We start from the raw sequence: 7,952 nt of genomic DNA, 5'->3' as shown, positions 1-7,952 counted from the left end.
GATACAAGTATAGGGGCATAAAATTATTATATCGCCCAGGGTATTAAAATCCATTGGACCGGTCCTGACTAACCACTCCCACTGCTTGTGCAATGTCTGGTCTTGTGCATATCATAGCGAACATTAAAATTCTCACTGCTGATGCATACGGTACTCGAGACATCTCCATCCTATCTTCTTCACTGCTAGGACTCATACTATAGGATAATTTGAAGTTAATAGTAAGATGGGTAGAAATTAGCTTACAATCTTGCATGTTGAATCTTTACAAGATATTCTTCAAGTAATTCTTTTGTGAAAGCCAAATCTTCCTATTACTTCTGTCTCGGTGAATTTGCATCCCTAGAATCTTGTCTGCTGATCTCAAGTTCTTCATTTCAAATTTCCTAGCCAGTTGTATATCCCCCTAGACCCGACCTATGCGTTTCGACTAAGTCTAGTGGATCACATTCATGATTCTTAGAGACGTTTTCCAAAACCGTTATTCAATCAATGAAAAATCACGTTATAAATGACATTTATGAAATTATAATAGATTATACTATAAAAACTCAATTCATAAATATAACATTAAAAAGTAACAAATTAATTTAAAACATGTCTTAAAAATTCAAATTACGATAAACCGAATATAAATAACAAAAGAGTAATCATTATAAAATCTAATACTTTAAAATAAGGCTCATGTTACCAAAATAGAGTCAACTTAAAAGATAAAACATTACAATACGATATACTTCAAGATATATGTTGATCCTTCAAGTGCTCGATCAGATGTATCTAATCAACAGTATCTGAAAGGGGAAAACATTTTCAAAAAGTGAGCTAGGCTCAGTGTGTCCCAACATTACTATAAAATCATGATAGGTACACTAAACAAATCATAGTCCAGTAAATCTCATAAAAATTATATTGCAGTAAATCCCATAAAAGAGTTACCCTAAGGGAACATCTTAGGGCCTCAGAGCCTACCCAAGATAGATTTCGGGGCCGTGGGGCCTACCTAATAACACATCTTAGGGCCACAGGGCCTATCCGAGAATGATCTCAGGGCCGTAGAGCCTACCTAAGAGTCACATTAGGTCCGTAAAATTTTCCAGCTTGATCTGAGATGTACTTTATAAATTCGTATTCCAAAAATTCAATTGCACCGTGACGTAAATTCCATAAATCCGTAAACATGGTAATCATATACCATTTCAAAACAAAAATCAGATAATAGTCATAATCCATAAACTATCACATTAAATCGGTGCATCAATAAAACAGTAACCATAGAATTTAGTGTACCACATATTAAAACAAATAAAAAAGTTCAATAATAAATAGGGAACACACCTCGATAATAGGTTCAAATAGTAGATCTACTGATTGCTGGTCTCACCACGCTCTGCTACAGTTTTCGAACCTAATTCATAATAACACTATATTACTAGTGGGTAACATAATTAATTTCTAAAACCATAAAATTTACGGGTTTTACGGGTGAATACTGGCACACGTGGTTTAACTAATCTAGAGGAGTTGGGTCGAGCTGTTGAACAGTCAAAAGAGTCTCTTGTACCTTCAAACATTAATAATTTATCAGTCTCAAGTCTTATTCAGTCATTCAAAGTTAAAACTCTTAAGTACATAAGCATTTTTCGGGTTTGACAATATATTTGGAGGCTTTCGAGTCTGAATTTGGCCAAACGAATTGCAGAATCGGAATCAGGATGTCGAAAAACATAAAGTATGACTTTTCGAAAATTCAAATTCTTGGTCAAAATCAAAGTCAACGAGTTTGACTGATGATTTGGAGGCCTTCAGGTTCGAATTTAGCAAAACAGACTTCGGAAACAGATTCGGCACGTCCAAAAATGTCAGAATAGGTATACTCGAACAAAATCAAAGGTCGTTTAATGGCTGTTTAAAGCCAGTCAAAGTTATGGTCAAAAGGGTTCAATAGTCCACATTCAAAAATTACAAAAATATCACTTTTTTTTAATAATTACCAACATATCATTGTTTTAAAAATAATTACCAGAATATCACTATTTTAAAAATAATTACCAAAATATCACTATTTTAAAAATAATAACCAAAATATCACCGTTTTAAAAATAATTATCAAAATATCACCGTTTTAAAAATAATTCCCAAAATATCACCGGGCTGAATCGGGTCAACGGGTCGGGTCGGGTCAACCCATTCTGGTCGGGTTAGACCGATCAAACCGGTTCAGACCGATTTGGACCGGTCAAGCCGGTCAACAACATCACCCAACAGTTCGTAACTCCTCCACGCGCATGGGAGGTGTGAAGCCTCCTCCGATCTCCAAAAATTCCTGAAAAAAATTTCAAAAATTCTTTTAAGCGATTTTGAGTCACTTACCAACCTCGGTTCAAATTTTTGAACGGTGGAGAGCTCGATTTCAACTCGATCGGAACTTTGACCGCTTCACCTCCCTCACGTGCCGCCTCCTACGGAGACAAGGAGGACGTCGTCAGACTCGGAACGACACAAGGAACACGATGGTGCGGGAGTTTTCGAAAACCGATCAACGATCGGAGATGAATTTAAGATTTTCTCGGCGGTGGAGCTAAAAAAAATCGATACTTTGACTCGAAATTCACGTCGTTTGGCAGCGTTTCGCTATAATTGGTTTACTGGGTTTTGATCACGGGTCGAAGATGAACACGATGATGGTTTCAATTTGACGATCGGATGTCGAACGGCGTCGGGATCAATCTTAAAAGAAGGTTGCAGGAAAGGGAATTTTATGAATTGGTTTTCTGTGTTTTCACGCAGAAACCAATTCATTTCCTTTAAAAGAAATGTCTGTCGACACTCAAAGGTATAATTCAGGGTTTGGTCATTGAATTTTCTACAACTTCTAAAATGAACTTCAAATTTTTAAAACTTCCAATTTAATCCTCAAACTTTGCCAAATTACTTAATTAATAATATATTTTTTCTTCAAATTTTTCCGGGTTGTTACAAGTTGTGCCTTCAATTCTTCAATATGATCTTTGTTGGGTCCTGCAACCAACATGTCATCCATATACAACAGTAATATAACAAAATCGTTATCACCAGGCCTCTTGAAATAAGCACAAGGGTATGCATTAAGTCTGTTGTATCCAAGGCACATAATGATGGAATCAAATCTCTTATACCAACACCTCGGCGCCTGCTTTAGACCATACAAAGATTTGTTCAACCTTCAAACCAAGTTCTTCTTTTATTTTTCTTCAAAACCTTCAGGTTGGAGCATGTAAATCTCTTCTTTAAGATTTCCATGAAGAAAAGCTGTTTTAACATCTAGTTGCTCTAGATGTAAGTTCAATGTAACACACATTGCCAAAACTACTCGAACTGTTGTTAGTCAAACCACAAGAGAAAATATTTCATTGAAATCAATACCTTCTTTTTTAGCATATCCTTTGACCACCAGTCTTGCACGATACCTCTCAACTTGATCGTCACCATTTTGCTTTATTTTGAAGACCCATTTGTTACCAATTGTTGCGTTATGTTACGAAGGATCAAACTTACTAATCAATGGGTATGTAGATTCTGACTATGCAGGGGACTTGGATAAAAGCAAATCTACTACAAGATATGTGTTTAAAATTGCTGGTGGAGCTGTAAGCTGGGTTTCAAAATTGCAGTCAGTTGTGGCTACGTCAACAACAGAAGCAGAATATGTAGCAGCTACACAAGCCAGTAAAGAAGCAATTTGGTTGAAGATGCTATTGGAGGAGCTTGGGCACAATCAAGAGTATGTCTCTCTGTTTTGTAACAGTCAAAGCGCCTTGCATCTAGCAGGGAATCCATCATTTCATTCAAGGACAAAGCACATACAAGTTCAGTACCATTTCTTTCGTGAAAAGGTGAAAGAAGGGACAGTAGATATGCAAAAGATCCATTCCAAAGACAACATAGCAGATTTCATGACAAAGATGGTAAATGCTGATACATTTACTCGATGTCGATCCTCTTGTGGCCTGTCAGAGACGTAAGCAACATGATGGTACAAGGTAGAAAGAATGGTGTGAAGATATAATTGTTCCAATGAAATCTTCAAGTGGGAGATTGTTGAAAAAGCCAAGTTGGCCACATGGCCAAAACAACTTTCGGTGGTATAATTAATGCACCGAAATTTTTGGTTGAATTTGAACAATGGTTAAATCTCATTTTTAGTCATTATAATTTAGGATATTTATAAATTAGTCTTTAATCTTCAACTATAAATACCCTATCTCATTTAGCTTCAAAATCATCCCAAAGCATTCTAGCTTTCTTCCAATACTAGAGAATTTAGAGAGTTTATTTAGAGTTGTTTTCTCTTTTATATCAAGAGAGAATTATCATTGTTTTCTCCTTAGTAGATCGAGAGAAGTTGTAATTCCTATTTTCTCATAGTGGAATTCTTCTACCGTTGCCCGTGGTTTTTACCCTATATTATTTAGGGGGTTTCCACGTAAATTTTGTGTCTTCTTTATCTTCATTTTTATTTTCTCAAATTATCAGTTGTGATTTTGCTCTATTCGATAGCCGTCTTCCGCAACATGAGTCCTAAGATTTCCAAATTTGACAAGGTAACATTTGAGACAAGTAGCATTCTCCAAGTAGCAGCCACACAAAAAGCAGTAGGACTTGCATGATATACAGCAGCGACTTATAAAAGATTGGCGTCTTTAAGTTAAGCGTGCAACCAAACCAGCAGCAGTCCTACTTTCCCCGCCCATGATGAGCGCATATAACTTTAGATACCACAATTTCAAGCCTCTGTGTATATAATGTCAAGTCACTTAAAGACCAAATGATTCACTATCAAACATAAGTACACGTGCATTGCATGCTTAAGATGGACAGAAAAATAAATAAACCAACTTTTAGTCCTTCCTGATTTCATGAAAAATTCAAATAAGTAGAGATAGTCATAATATTATTCTCTTTCAAACAAAGTTTGGTGTTTTTATTTTCTGAGGTATCCCACAACAAGCCCTGCTGTCAAAGAATAGATTCTAATAAGCACATTCTAGCATTTGAACAATATAAATAAAGATATCCAATGTTCTGTTAAATTTTCTTTCATGGTAAGCCTTACACAGCATGTAAATCGAGGTCAATAAACTCCTAAAAATTCTTGAGACAACTCTATATCATGGTGGTTTCTTTTTAGAGATAGCAGAAGCAATTTTTTTATGCATGAATTAATTTGCTTATATTGATAATACTTGAACATTTGGCTTATCATTCTCCAAGAATATCTTACCAACTTATATAAAGAGGGGTTTTCCAGCAACAAAAACCATTTCAATTCCAGATTTTTTTTTCTTGCAAGAAAAATGCTTAGGCCTCAGAGGGAAAGGGTAAAAATGTAAAAGACAAGAGCAGAGAGTCAAAACCTGGAACGACAGCTAAAGAGAGCAGGGTTTCATCAAAGCTGAAAAAGAGAGAAATTGCATCATATCAGATTGTAAGACCATAAACTGAGTCATTTCTGCTATCTTCAGGCCATAACCATGAAACTAAAATATTTGGTCGCAACTTTGCAGGTTAATGCCACATGAAAGAATCACATGTTAGAAAAGCAAGCCATAAATGAATATCAATGCTAAAAAGATTATGTTGTCAAAATGAGTTCAGCCAAGAAAACTAGCACCGAGGAAATATTATTTGATAACGTAAGGATACACCTCAGGGAAAGTTGAAGATCAAGGGATACTACATGATCAAACAAACGATTAGTGGTAGAATTTACAAATGAAGTGGTTTGAGATTTTTTTCAACAAATACTAAAACCCCACAAAGAATTTGGTGAGTTTATATCATTTTTGCCTATCCAAGTAAATCTTACATTGTCTATAGGGATGGGATACATCAGAGGCTTTCTCCGCCCTATAAATTAGATAGCTGATAGAACATGGAAACTGCTGACATCGATCTGGCTAATCAATCAATCTGACATGTCACCTTAAAATGAATCAGCTTAAACCACCCAGTGATATATATATCCCATATCACTGGTCACCTTGAGTGAAAGAAATATCATATAGAGAATTACAAGACCCAGTCCTATCTTGCTAGGCTGCATGTCATTCCGAGGGCGAGGCAAAACTATAAGTGCCCAGATTAGTCCTGACATGAGAAAGCCCATGGTATAAAACAAGCTGCTGTCTTGAGGAACAAGTTCGAGGAAGGACTCTTCGACCAAGCTCCGATGTATCTGTAACAAAAACGCCACCACCCAACACACTATTAAGACCCACTCCCCCTGTATCTGTCCCCTAAATCGCTGCTATACTCACAAACACATCGGTGCCCCATTTCCCAACGGAAGGAGTGTAACCCTAGCAACAGTTGGAGCAACATAAGCAGAAGCGAAAGCTTCTCCAATGAACAGAAAAAGTAGTCAGCTGCAGTGTTGCCCAATAAGTAAAACAAAGCAGCAAGCCAAAAACCCAAAATCAAATAACCCACTATTTGTTTTGTATTGTTTATATCCCCAAAATCACTTTGAAAATATACCAATATTTTTTTTATATTTTCAAAAATAATGTCTAAAACAGACATTTATCTACTTAAAAATACTTTTTAACACCAACACCAAACACTAGTGAAGGGGTCATGCTTAACCAAGAATATTTTATGATATATTTTTTGTGTGGATCGATTGCTTCACAACAACCTACACTTGGATAGTTGGATTATCGACTAAAAAGAAGCGGTCGAAAAGGATCAAGAATAAGGTCACTCCACAAAAATAGTAAATCATCTTTCGGCAAGTAATATGAAAACAGCTATACCCAAACCCAGATCAACCAAATATAACTTCTTCTCATTTGAGGTCCCAGGCTGGCCGAGTAAAAAGTTCTCCGACTTAACATCTGCATGTACAAAACCTTTGTGATGAAGTTGCTCTAGAATGGATATTGCCTCAACTGCTATAAAAGCAATCATATCTTCTTTCATCATCTGGTTGTTTGAGTTCCAACATAAACTTGTCTAAGACCCCCTTTACCCAGATTTCTATCTAACATGTACACAGGAGAGTTGCCTACTTGCACCCTTTCAGGAAGTGGACTAGTGCTTTCTTCTTCCTCGACAACAACCAATCTTTCTGCAGGTTTCTCAACCAAGTGCCTCACTGGCAAGTTTATTTCCGGCACAACCCCTGCCACATGTTCCAGGAACAACAAGCTTCGCATTGTCATCCTCATTCATTGCTTTGTGCCCTCTAACTCTAGTAGCACCACTAGTACGTGTTAACCCTGAAATCCGAATTTCCTTCAATTATATTTCTAGATCCCTCGTTGAGTACCAACGCGCTAATCTGTTGTAACTAAGCTAACATTGGTCTCCTGATTGTCATTGATCCTATTTGATCATCGAGTTCCACCTCTTAAATCTGGCAACCTTCTCTCCAGGAAGAAACAAAGCTCTCTCCGCTGAATCTCCAGAAATCATAACAATATTTCAGTCAAGTGTAGGTCTTGAGAAAAAAAAATGAAGAGTTGGAACAAAAGGGGGCGGGAGTTGAATCCTTCCCCAATTAAAACTCAATGAAGAACAGGGTTAATTAATTACCCTTTAAATCCTCTTAGATTTTAAAATATATATAAAAATAATAATAATGTCTATCAATGTATAACATTAATGGTTTACACTTTACAATATTATATACAGTTTGTTGTAGACTCATTCTAGATTTTTTAATTAAGTTAACGGTAATTACAAAGTAATATATGTTATAAGTATTATGAGTGACGATAAACTTATCTTAGATTTTTTCACTTTATGCCTTAAACTATTTTCTTTAATTTTTCGTTAAATTATTATTATTGATTTTATTTTATCTAAAAGAACATTATACGTGCTCAATAACAACATGACACATGTCATGTTCTTATAGATTATTTTAATGATGATATTATAATTAATGTTTAAAATATATTTTTTAT

This window comes from Hibiscus syriacus, unplaced genomic scaffold, assembly GCF_006381635.1.
Source record: "Hibiscus syriacus cultivar Baekdansim isolate YM2019G1 unplaced genomic scaffold, ASM638163v2 tig00110187_pilon, whole genome shotgun sequence".
NCBI lineage: Eukaryota > Viridiplantae > Streptophyta > Magnoliopsida > Malvales > Malvaceae > Hibiscus > Hibiscus syriacus.
This window is presented reverse-complemented; position numbering follows the sequence as displayed.